The sequence below is a fragment of the Rhipicephalus microplus genome, chromosome 1 (assembly GCF_043290135.1).
Source record: "Rhipicephalus microplus isolate Deutch F79 chromosome 1, USDA_Rmic, whole genome shotgun sequence".
Classification (NCBI taxonomy): domain Eukaryota; kingdom Metazoa; phylum Arthropoda; class Arachnida; order Ixodida; family Ixodidae; genus Rhipicephalus; species Rhipicephalus microplus.
The window spans coordinates 39,593,877-39,607,031 of NC_134700.1; the positions used below are offsets into that span (position 1 = coordinate 39,593,877).

The window sequence follows — 13,155 nt, forward strand, 5'->3', positions numbered from 1 at the left end:
GGTTATTTTTTCATCCACTTTCTTTCTTCTTATTTACGTTCTATTGGTTCTAATAACTTCCCCTGTACATTACTTGGCAATACTGTGTGTTAGATCTCACTAATATTGTGTTAAAACACGGAAAAATCAAGCGCTTAGGTATACACTTCTTTCACTTAATTTATTGAAACGAGGGTCTCGTACTGGCAGGCTTGGTGTCATTACGTTTTATACGAGGCACTAATAATCAGCTGCCCGCGCGTAATAAGTTCAAGTGTTACGTGATGCCAAACATGTTCTTAAAAGAGTGTTTTCAAACTCGTCGCTTGGCTTATAGATGGCGCTTACTGTCACTCCTACTTCTAACTTCAAATATAAACCCCAAAAAAAGTGGCTGGAGGGAAGGCCGCTGTGGTAGCTCAGTGGTTAGAGCATCGAACACGTTATTCGAAGGTCGTAGGTTTGGTTCCTGCTCACGGCTGCTTATTTTTCATCCACTTTTCTTTCTTCCTATCTACATTCCTCTGGTTCTAATAACTTCCCCTGTACATTACTTGGCATTACTGCCTGTTAGATCTCATTATTATTTTGTTGAAACACGGAAAAACGAGCCCTTAGGTATACACTTTTTTCCCTTATTTCATTAAAACGAGGGTCTCGGACTGGCAGACTTGGTGTCATTAGGTTGTATACGAGGGACTAATAATCAGCTGCCCGCTCGTAATAAGTTCACGTGCTACGTGATGCCGAACATGCGCATAAAAGAGTGTTTTCACAATCGTCGCTTGGCTTATAAATGGCGCTGACTGTCACTTCTACTTCTAAATTCACATATAAACCCCAAAAAAGTGGATAGAGGGAAGGCTGCTGTGGTAGCTCAGTGATTAGAGCATCGAACGCGTTATTCGAAGGTCGTAGGTTCGATACCTGCTCACGGCTGGATATATTTCACCCACTTTTCTTTCTTCCTGATTAGATTCCATTGGTTCTAATAACTTCCCCTGTACATTACTTGGCATTACTGTCTGTTAGATCTCAATATTATTGTGTTAAAACACTGAAAAACGAGCCCTTATGTATACACTTCTTTCCCTTATTTCATTAAAACGAGGGTCTCCAACTGGCAGACTTGGTGTCATTAGGTTTTATACAAGGGACTATTGTTCAGCTGCCCGCTCATAATATGTTCACGTGCTACGTGACGCCAAGCATGCGCTTAAAAGAGTGTTTTCACACTCGTCGCTTGGCTTATAGATGGCGCTGACTCTCACTTCTACTTCTAAATTCACATATAAACCAAAAAAAGTATATGGAGGGAAGGCCGCTGTGGTAGCTCAGTGATTAGAGCATCGAACGCGTTATTCGAAGGTCGTAGGTTCGATTCCTGCTCACGGCTGGATATTTTTTCACCCACTTTTTTTTCTTCCTGATTAGATTCCATTGGTTCTAATAACTTCCCCTGTACATTACTTGGCATTAATGTCTGTTAGATCTCCCTATTATTGTGGTGAAACACGGAAAAACGAGCCCTTAGGTATACACTTCTTTCCCTTATTTCACTAAAACGAGGGTCTCGTGCTGGCAGAGTTGGTGTCATTAGGTTTTATACAAGGGACTATTATTCCGCTGCCCGCTCATAATAATTTCACGTGCTACGTGATGCCAAACATGTGCTTAAAAGAGTGTTTTCAAATTCGTCGCTTGGCCTATAGATGGCGCTTACTGTCACTCCTACTTCTAAATTCAATTATAAACCCCGAAAAAAGTGGATGGAGGGAAGGCCGCTGTGGTAGCTCAGTGGTTAGAGCATCGAATACGTTATTCGAAGGTCATAGATTTGGTTCCTGCTCACGGCTGGTTATTTTTCATCCACTTTTCTTTCTTCCTATTTACAATCCATTGGTTCTAATAACTTCCCCTGTACATTACTTGGCATTACTGTCTGTTATATCTCATTATTATTGTGTTGAAACATGGAAAAACGAGCCCTTAGGTATACGCTTCTTTCCCTTACTTGATTAAAACGAGGGTCTCGTTCTGGCAGACTTGGTGTCATTAGGTTTTATACAAGGGACTATAATTCAGCTACCCGCTCATAATATGTTCACGTGCTACGTGACGCAAAACATGCGCATAAAAGAGTGTTTTCACACTCGTCGCTTGGCTTATAGATGGCGCTGACTGTCACTTCTACTTCTAAATTCACATATAAACCAAAAAAAGTTGATGAAGGGAAGGCCGCTGTGGTAGCTCAGTGGTTAGAGCATCGAACGCGTTTTTCGAAGGTCGTAGGTTCGATTCCTGCTGACGGCTGTATAATTTTTCACCCACTTTTCTTTCTTCCTAATTAGATTCCATTGGTTCTAATAACTTCCCCTGTACAACCCTTGGCATTACTGTCTGTTAGATCTCATAATTATTGTGTTGAAACATGGAAAAACGAGCCCTTAGGTATACACTTTTTTCCCTTATTTCATTAAAACGAGGGTCTCGTACTAGCAGACTTGGTGTCATTAGGTTTTATACGAGGGACTATTATTCAGCTGCCCGCTCATAATATGTTCACGTGCTACGTGACGCCAAACATGCGCATAAAAGAGTGTTTTCACACTCGTCGCTTGGCTTATAGAAGGCGCTTACTGTCACTCCTACTTCTATATTCAAATATCAACCCACCAAAAAAGTGGATGGAGGGAAGGCCCCTGTGGTAGCTCAGTAGTTTGAGCATCGAACGCGTTATTCGAAGGTTGTAGGTTCGATCCCTGCTCATGGCTGGTTATTTTTTCATCCACTTTCTTCTTATTTACGTTCCATTGGTTTTAATAACTTCCCCTGTACAATAATTGGCATTTCTGTCTGCTAGACCTCATTAATATTGTGTTGAAACACAGAAAAACGAGCCCTTAGGTATACACTTGTTTCCCTTATTTCATTAAAACGAGGGTCTCGTACTAGCAGACTTGGTGTCATTAGGTTTTATACGAGGGACTATTATTCAGCTGCCCGCTCATAATATGTTCACGTGCTACGTGACGCCAAACATGCGCATAAAAGCGCGTTTTCACACTCGTCACTTGGCTTATAGATGGCGCTTATTGTCACTTCTACTTCTAAATTCATATATAAACAGAAAAAATGTAGAGGGAGAGAAGGCAGCTGTGGTAGCTCAGTGGTTAGAGCATCTAACGCGTTATTCGAAGGTTGTAGGTTCGATCCCTGCTCAAGGCTTGTTATTTTTTCATCAACTTTTCTTTCTTCCTACTTACATTCCATTGGTTCTAATAACTTCCCCTGTACATTACTTGGCATTACTGTCTGTTAGATCTCTTTATTATTGTGTTAAAACACGTAAAACGAGCCTTTAGATATACACTTCTTTCCCTTATTTCATTAAAACGAGCGTCTCGGACTGCCAGACTTGGTGTCATTAGGTTGTATACGAGGGACAATTCATCAGCTGCCCGCTCGTAATAAGTTCACGTGCTACGTGACGCCAAACATGACCATAAAATAGCGTTTCACACTCTTCGCTTGGCTTATAGATGGCGCTGACTCTCACTCCTAGTTTTAAATTCACTTATGAACCAAGGAAAAGTGGATAGAGGGGAGGCAGCTGTGGTAGCTCAGTGGTTAGAGCATCGAACGCGTTATTCGAAGGTTGTAGGTTCGATCCCTGCTCAAGGCTTGTTATTTTTTCATCCACTTTTCTTTTTTCTTATTTACGTACTATCGGCTCTAATAACTTTTCTGTATACTACTTGGCAATACTGTCTGTTAGATCTCATTATTATTGTATTAAAACACGGAAAAACGAGCCCTTATGTATACACTTCTTTCCCCTATTTCATTAAAACGAGGTTCTCCAACTGGCAGACTGAGTGTCATTAGGTTTTATACAAGGAACTATTATTCAGCTGCCCGCTCATAATATGTTCACGAGCTACGTGACGCCAAACATGCGCATAAAAGAGTGTTTTCACACTCGTCGCTTGGCTTATAGATGGCGCTCACTGTCACTCCTACATCTAAATTCAAATATAAACCCCCAAAAAAAGCGGATGGAGGGAAGGCCCCTGTGGTACCTCAGTAGTTAGAGCATCGAACACGTTATTCGAAGATCGTAGGTTAGGTTCCTTCTCACGGCTGGTTATTTTTTCATCCACTTTCTTTCTTCCTATTTACATTCCATTGGTTCTAATCACTTTCACTGTACATTACTTGGCAATACTGTCTGTTAGATCTCACTAATATTGTGTTAAAACACGGAAAAACGAGCGCTTAGGTATACACTTCTTTTACTTAATTCATTGAAACGAGGGTCTCGTACTGGCAGACTTGGTGTCTATATGTTTTATACGAGGGACTATTAATCAGCTGCCCGCGCATAATAAGTTCACGTGCTACATGATGCCAAACATGTGCATAAAACAGTGTTTTCACACTCGTCGCTTGGCTTATAGATGGCGCTTACTGTCACTTCTACTTCTAAATTCACATATAAATCCCAAAAAAGTGGATGGAGGGAAGGCTGCTGTGGTAGCTAGGTGGTTATAGCATCAAACGCGTTATTCGAAGATCGTAGGTTCGATTTCTGCTCACGGCTGGTTATTTTTAAATCCACTTTTCTTTCTTCTTATTTACGTACTATTGGCTGTAATAACTTTTCTGTACATTACTTGGCAATGCTGTCTGTTAGATCTCATTATTTTGTTAAAACAGAAAAACGAGCCCTTATGTATACACTTCTTTCCCCTATTTCATTAAAACGAGGTTCTCCAAATGGCAGACTGGGTGTCATTAGGTTTTATACAAGGAACTATTATTCAGCTGCCCGCTCATATTATGTTCACGTGCTACGTGACGTCAAACCTGCACATAAAAGAGTGTTTTCACACTCGTCGCTTCGCCTATAGATGGCGTTGACTCTCACTCCTAGTTCTAAATTCTCATATAAACCAAGGAAAAGAGGATAGAGGGTAGGCCGCTGTGGTAGCTCAGTGGTTAGAGCATCGAACGCGTTATTCGAAGGTTGTAGGTTCGAACCCTGCTCATGGCTGTTTATTTTTTCATCCACTTTTCTTTCTTCCTATTTACATTACATTGGTTCTAATAACTTCCCCTGTACATTACTTGGCATTACTGCCTGTTAGATCTCATTATTATTGTGTTGAAACACGGAAAAACGAAACCTTAGGTATACACTTTTTTCCCTTATTTCATTAAAACGAGGGTCTCGGACTGGCAGACTTGGTGTCATTAGGTTGTATACGAGGGACTAATAATCAGCTGCCCGCTCGTAATAAGTTCACGTGCTACGTGATGCCGAACATGCGCATAAAAGAGTGTTTTCACACTCGTCGCTTGGCTTATAGATGGCGCTGACTGTTACTTATACTTCTAAATTCACATATAAACCCCAAAAAAGTGGATGGAGGGAAGGCTGCTGTGGTAGCTCAGTGATTAAAGCATCGAACGCGTTATTCGAAGGTCGTAGGTTTGATTCCTGCTCACGGCTGGATATTTTTTCACCAACTTTTCTTTCTTCCTGATTAGATTCCATTGGTTCTAATAACTTCCCCTGTACATTACTTGGCATTACTGTCTGTTAGATCTCAATATTATTCTGTTAAAACACGGAAAAACGAGCCCTTATGCATACACTTCTTTCCCTTATTTCATTAAAACGAGGGTCTCCAACTGGCAGACTTGGTGTCATTAGGTTTTATACAAGGGACTATTATTCAGCTGCCCGCTCATAATATGTTCACGTGCTACGTGACGCCATACATGCGCTTAAAAGAGTGTTTTCACACTCGTCGCTTGGCTTATAGATGGCGCTGACTCTCACTTCTACTTCTAAATTCACATATAAACCAAAAAAATTAGATGGAGGGAAGGCCGCTGTGGTAGCTCAGTGATTAGAGCGTCGAACGCGTTATTCGAAGGTCGTAGGTTCAATTCCTGCTCACGGCTGGATATTTTTTCACCCACTTTTATTTCTTCCTGATTAGATTTCATTGGTTCTAATCACTTCCCCTGTACATTACTTAGCATTACTGTGTGTTAGATCTCATTTATATTGTGTTGAAACACCGAAAAAGGAGCCCTTAGGTATACACTTCTTTCCCTTATTTCATTAAAACGACGGTCTCATACCGGAAGACTTGCTGTCATTAGGTTGTATACGAAGGACTATAAATCAGCTGCCCGCTCGTAATAAGTTCACGTGTTACGTGACGCCAAACATGCGCATCCACTCGTCCTTTTGCTTATAGATGGCGCTCACTCTCACTCTTAATTCTAAATTTCATATAAAGCAAGGAAAAGTGGATAGAGGGAAGGCCCCTGTGGTAGCTCAGTGCTTAGAGCATCGAACGCATTATTAGAAGGTTGTAGGCTCGATCCCTGCTCATGGCTGGTTAATTTTTCATCCACTTGTCTTTCTTCGCATTTACAATCTATTGGTTCTAATAACTTCCCCTGTACAATAATTGGCATTACTGTCTGTTAGATCTCATAATTATTGTGTTGAAACATGGAAAAACGAGCTCTTAGGTATACACTTCTTTCCCTTATTTCATTAAAACGAGGGTCTCGTACTAGCAGACTTGGTGTCATTAGGTTTTATACGAGGGACTATTATTCAGCTGCCCGCTCATAGTATGTTCACGTGCTACGTGACGCCAAACATGCGCATAAAAGAGTGTTTTCACACTCGTCGCTTGGCTTATAGAAGGCGCTTACTGTCACTCCTACTTCTATATTCAAATATCAACCCCCCAAAAAAGTGGATGGAGGGAAGGCCCCTGTGGTAGCTCAGTAGTTTGAGCATCGAACGCGTTATTCGAAGGTTGTAGGTTCAATCCCTGCTTATAGCTGGTTATTTTTTCATCCACTTTTCTTTCTTCCTATTTATATTTCTTGGTTCTTATAACTTCCCCTGTACAATAATTGGCATTACTGTCTGTTAGATCTCATAATTATTGTGTTGAAACATGGAAAAACGAGCCCTTAGGTATACACTTCTTTCCCTTATTTCATTAAAACGAGGGTCTCGTACTAGCAGACTAGGTGTCATTAGGTTTTATACGAGGGACCATTATTCAGCTGCCCGCTCATAATATGTTCACGTGCTACGTGACGCCAAACATGCGCATAAAAGAGTGTTTTCACACTCGTCGCTTGGCTTATAGAAGGCGCTTACTGTCACTCCTACTTCTATATTCAAATATCAACCCCCCAAAAAAGTGGATGGAGTGAAGGCCCCTGTGGTAGCTCAGTAGTTTGAGCAACGAACGCGTTATTCGAAGGTTGTAGGTTCGATCCCTGCTCATGGCTGGTTATTTTTTCATCCACTTTCTTTCTTCTTATTTACGTTCCATTGGTTCTAATAACTTCCCCTGTACAATAATTGGCATTTCTGTCTGCTAGACCTCATTAATATTGTGTTGGAACACAGAAAAACGAGCCCTTAGGTATACACTTGTTTCCCTTATTTCATTAAAAAGAGGGTCTCGTACTAGCAGACTTGGTGTCATTAGGTTTTATACGAGGGACTATTATTCAGCTGCCCGCTCATAATATGTTCACGTGCTACGTGACGCCAAACATGCGCATAAAAGCGCGTTTTCACACTCGTCACTTGGCTTATAGATGGCGCTGATTGTCACTTCTACTTCTAAATTCATATATAAACAGAAAAAATGTAGAGGGAGAGAAGGCAGCTGTGGTAGCTCAGTGGTTAGAGCATCTAACGCGTTATTCGAAGGTTGTAGGTTCGATCCCTGCTCAAGGCTTGTTATTTTTTCATCAACTTTTCTTTCTTCTCATTTTTATTGCATTACTTCTAATCACTCCCCTGTACATTACTTGGCAATACTGTCTGTTAGATTTCACTAATATTGTGTTAAAACACGGAAAAACGAACCCTTAGGTATACACTTCTTTCACCTAATTCATTGAAACGAGGGTCTCGTACTGGCAGAGTTGGTGTCATTACGTTTTATACGAGGGACTAATAATCAGCTGCCCGCACGTAATAAGTTCACGTGCTACGTGATGCCGAACAAGCGCATAAAAAAGTGTTTTCACACTCGTCGCTTGGCTTATAGATGGCGCTGACTGTCACTTCTACTTCTAAATTCACATATAAACCTCAAAAAAGTGGGTGGAGGGAATGCTGCTGTGGTAGCTCAGTGGTTATAGCATCAAACGCGTTATTCGAAGATCGTAGGTTCCATTCCTGCTTATGGCTGGTTATTTTTCATGCACTTTTCTTTTTTCTTATTTACGTACTATCGGCTCTAATAACTTTTCTGTATACTACTTGGCAATACTGTCTGTTAGATCTCATTATTATTGTGTTAAAACACGGAAAAACGAGCCCTTATGTATACACTTCTTTCCCCTATTTCATTAAAACGAGGTTCTCCAACTGGCAGACTGAGTGTCATTAGGTTTTATACAAGGAACTATTATTCAGCTGCCCGCTCATAATATGTTCACAAGCTACGTGACGCCAAACATGCGCATAAAAGAGTGTGTTCACACTCGTCGCTTCGCCTGGAGATGGCGCTGACTCTCACTCCTAGTTCTAAATTCACATATAAACCAAGGAAAAGTGGATAGAGGGGAGGCCGCTGTGGTAGCTCAGAGGTTAGAGCATCGAACGCGTTATTCGAAGGTTGTAGGTTCGATCCCTGCTCACGGCTGGTTATTTTTTCATCCAATTTTCTTTCTTCTCATTTACATTGCATTAGTTCTAATCACTTCCCCTGTACATTACTTGGATATACTGTCTGTTAGATTTCACTAATATTGTGTTAAAACACGGAAAAACGAGCCCTTAGGTATACACTTCTTTCACTTAATTCATTGAAACGAGGGTCTTGTACTGGCAGAGTTGGTGTCAATACGTTTTATACGAGGGACTATTATTCAGCTGCCCGCTCATAATATGTTCACGTGCTACGTGACGCCAAACATGCGCATAAAAGAGTGTTTTCACACTCGTCGCTTGGCTTATAGATGGCGCTGACTGTCACTTCTACTTCTAAATTCTCATATAAACCCCAAAAAAGTGGATGGAGGGAAGGCTGCTGTGTTAGCCCAGTGGTAGTTGCATCGAACGTTATTCGGAGGTTGTAGGTTCAATTCCTGCTCCTGGCTGGTTATTTTTTTATTCACTTTTCTTTGTTCTTATTTACATTCTATTGGTTCTAATAACTTACCCTGTACATTACTTGGCATTACTGTCTGTTAGATCTCATTATTATTGTGTGGAAACACGGAAAAACGAGCCCTTAGGTACACACTTCTTTCCCTTATTTCATTAAAACGAGGGTCTCGAACTAGCAGACTTGGTGTCATTATGTTCTATACGAGGGACTATTAATCAGCTGCCCGCGCATAATAAGTTCACGTGCTACGTGATGCCGAACATGCGCATAGAAGAGCGTTTTCACACTCGTCGTTTGGCTTATAGGTGGCCCTGACTGTCACTTCTACTTCTAAATTCACATATAAACCCCAAAAAAGTGGATGGAGGGAAGGCTGCTGTGGTAGCTAGGTGGTTATAGCATCAAACGCGTTATTCGAAGGTTGTAGGTTCGATCCCTGCTCATGGCTGGTTAATTTTCCATCCACTTTTCTTTCTTCTTATTTACATTCTATTGGTTCTAATAACTTCCCCTGTACATTACTTGGCATTACTGTCTGTTAGATCTCCCTATTATTGTGTTGAAACACGGAAAAACGAGCCCTTAGGTATACACTTCTTTCTCTTATTTCATTAAAACGAGGGTCTCGTGCTGGCAGACTTGGTGTCTATATGTTTTATACGAGGGACTATTAATCAGCTGCCCGCGCATAATAAGTTCACGTGCTACGTGATGCCGAACATGCGCATAGAAGAGTGTTTTCACACTCGTCTCTTGGCTTATAGATGGCCCTGACTGTCACTTCTACTTCTAAATTCACATATAAACCCCAAAAAAGTGGATGGAGGGAAGGCTGCTGTGGTAGCTAGGTGGTTATAGCATCAACCGCGTTATTCGAAGATCGTAGGTTCGATTTCTGCTCACGGCTGGTTATTTTTCATCCACTTTTCTTTCTTCTTATTTACGTACTATTGGCTGTAATAACTTTTCTGTACATTACTTGGCAATGCTGTCTGTTAGATCTCATTATTTTGTTAAAACAGAAAAACGAGCCCTTATGTATACACTTCTTTCCCCTATTTCATTAAAACGAGGTTCTCCAAATGGCAGACTGGGTGTCATTAGGTTTTATACAAGGAACTATTATTCAGCTGCCCGCTCATATTATGTTCACGTGCTACGTGACGTCAAACCTGCACATAAAAGAGTGTTTTCACACTCGTCGCTTCGCCTATAGATGGCGCTGACTCTCACTCCTAGTTCTAAATTCACATATAAACCAAGGAAAAGAGGATAGAGGGTAGGCCGCTGTGGTAGCTCAGTGGTTAGAGCATCGAACGCGTTATTCGAAGGTTGTAGGTTCGATCCCTGCTCATGGCTGTTTATTTTTTCATCCACTTTTCTTTCTTCTTATTTACAATACATTGGTTCTAATAACTTCCCCTGTACATTACTTGGCATTACTGCCTGTTAGATCTCATTATTATTGTGTTGAAACACGGAAAAACGAACCCTTAGGTATACACGTTTTTCCCTTATTTCATTAAAACGAGGGTCTCGGACTGGCAGACTTGGTGTCATTAGGTTGTGTACGAGGGACTAATAATCAGCTGCCCGCTCGTAATAAGTTCACGTGCTACGTGATGCCGAACATGCGCATAAAAGAGTGTTTTCACACTCGTCGCTTGGCTTATAGATGGCGCTGACTGTCACTTCTACTTCTAAATTCACATATAAACCCCAAAAAAGTGGATGGAGGGAAGGCTGCTGTGGTAGCTCAGTGATTAAAGCATCGAACGCGTTATTCGAAGGTCGTAGGTTTGATTCCTGCTCACGGCTGGATATTTTTTCACCAACTTTTCTTTCTTCCTGATTAGATTCCATTGGTTCTAATAACTTCCCCTGTACATTACTTGGCATTACTGTCTGTTAGATCTCAATATTATTGTGTTAAAACACGGAAAAACGAGCCCTTATGTATAAACTTCTTTCCCTTATTTCATTAAAACGAGGGTCTCCAACTGGCAGACTTGGTGTCATTAGGTTTTATACAAGGGACTATTATTCAGCTGCCCGCTCATAATATGTTCACGTGCTACGTGACGCCATACATGCGCTTAAAAGAGTGTTTTCACACTCGTCGCTTGGCTTATAGATGGCGCTGACTCTCACTTCTACTTCTAAATTCACATATAAACCAAAAAAATTAGATGGAGGGAAGGCCGCTGTGGTAGCTCAGTGATTAGAGCATCGAACGCGTTATTCGAAGGTCGTAGGTTCAATTCCTGCTCACGGCTGGATATTTTTTCACCCACTTTTATTTCTTCCTGATTAGATTTCATTGGTTCTAACAACTTCCCCTGTACAACACTTGGCATTACTGTCTGTTAGATCTCCCTATTATTGTGTTGAAACACGGAAAAACGAGCGCTTAGGTATACACTTCTTTCCCTTATTTCACTAAAACGACCGTCTCGTGCTGGCAGAGTTGGTGTCATTAGGTTTTATACAAGGGACTATTATTCCGCTGCCCGCTCATAATAATTTCACGTGCTACGTGATACCAAACATGTGCTTAAAAGAGTGTTTTCAAATTCGTCGCTTGGCTTATAGATGGCGCTTACTGTCACTCCTACTTCTAAATTCAATTATAAACCCCAAAAAATGTGGATGGAGGGAAGGCAGCTGTGGTAGCTCAGTGGTTAGAGCATCGAACGCGCTATTCGAAGGTTGTAGGTTCGATCCCTGCTCATGGCTGGTTATTTTTTCATCCACTTTCTTTCTTCTTATTTACGTTCTATTGGTTCTAATAACTTCCCCTGTACATTACTTGGCAATACTGTGTGTTAGATCTCACTAATATTGTGTTAAAACACGGAAAAATCAAGCGCTTAGGTATACACTTCTTTCACTTAATTTATTGAAACGAGGGTCTCGTACTGGCAGGCTTGGTGTCATTACGTTTTATACGAGGCACTAATAATCAGCTGCCCGCGCGTAATAAGTTCAAGTGTTACGTGATGCCAAACATGTTCTTAAAAGAGTGTTTTCAAACTCGTCGCTTGGCTTATAGATGGCGCTTACTGTCACTCCTACTTCTAACTTCAAATATAAACCCCAAAAAAAGTGGCTGGAGGGAAGGCCGCTGTGGTAGCTCAGTGGTTAGAGCATCGAACACGTTATTCGAAGGTCGTAGGTTTGGTTCCTGCTCACGGCTGCTTATTTTTCATCCACTTTTCTTTCTTCCTATCTACATTCCTCTGGTTCTAATAACTTCCCCTGTACATTACTTGGCATTACTGCCTGTTAGATCTCATTATTATTTTGTTGAAACACGGAAAAACGAGCCCTTAGGTATACACTTTTTTCCCTTATTTCATTAAAACGAGGGTCTCGGACTGGCAGACTTGGTGTCATTAGGTTGTATACGAGGGACTAATAATCAGCTGCCCGCTCGTAATAAGTTCACGTGCTACGTGATGCCGAACATGCGCATAAAAGAGTGTTTTCACAATCGTCGCTTGGCTTATAAATGGCGCTGACTGTCACTTCTACTTCTAAATTCACATATAAACCCCAAAAAAGTGGATAGAGGGAAGGCTGCTGTGGTAGCTCAGTGATTAGAGCATCGAACGCGTTATTCGAAGGTCGTAGGTTCGATACCTGCTCACGGCTGGATATATTTCACCCACTTTTCTTTCTTCCTGATTAGATTCCATTGGTTCTAATAACTTCCCCTGTACATTACTTGGCATTACTGTCTGTTAGATCTCAATATTATTGTGTTAAAACACGGAAAAACGAGCCCTTATGTATACACTTCTTTCCCTTATTTCATTAAAACGAGGGTCTCCAACTGGCAGACTTGGTGTCATTAGGTTTTATACAAGGGACTATTATTCAGCTGCCCGCTCATAATATGTTCACGTGCTACGTGACGCCAAGCATGCGCTTAAAAGAGTGTTTTCACACTCGTCGCTTGGCTTATAGATGGCGCTGACTCTCACTTCTACTTCTA

At 41.2% G+C, this 13,155-nt stretch overlaps 1 non-coding gene across 1 annotated transcript; it reads left to right on the forward strand.

Moving 5' to 3' along the window:
* The first annotated feature begins 11,821 nt into the window (after positions 1-11,821).
* On the forward strand, positions 11,822-11,894 carry TRNAA-CGC (transfer RNA alanine (anticodon CGC)). Its single transcript has one exon. It is a non-coding gene; the product is annotated as a tRNA-Ala (tRNA).
* The last annotated feature ends 1,261 nt before the right edge of the window (positions 11,895-13,155 follow it).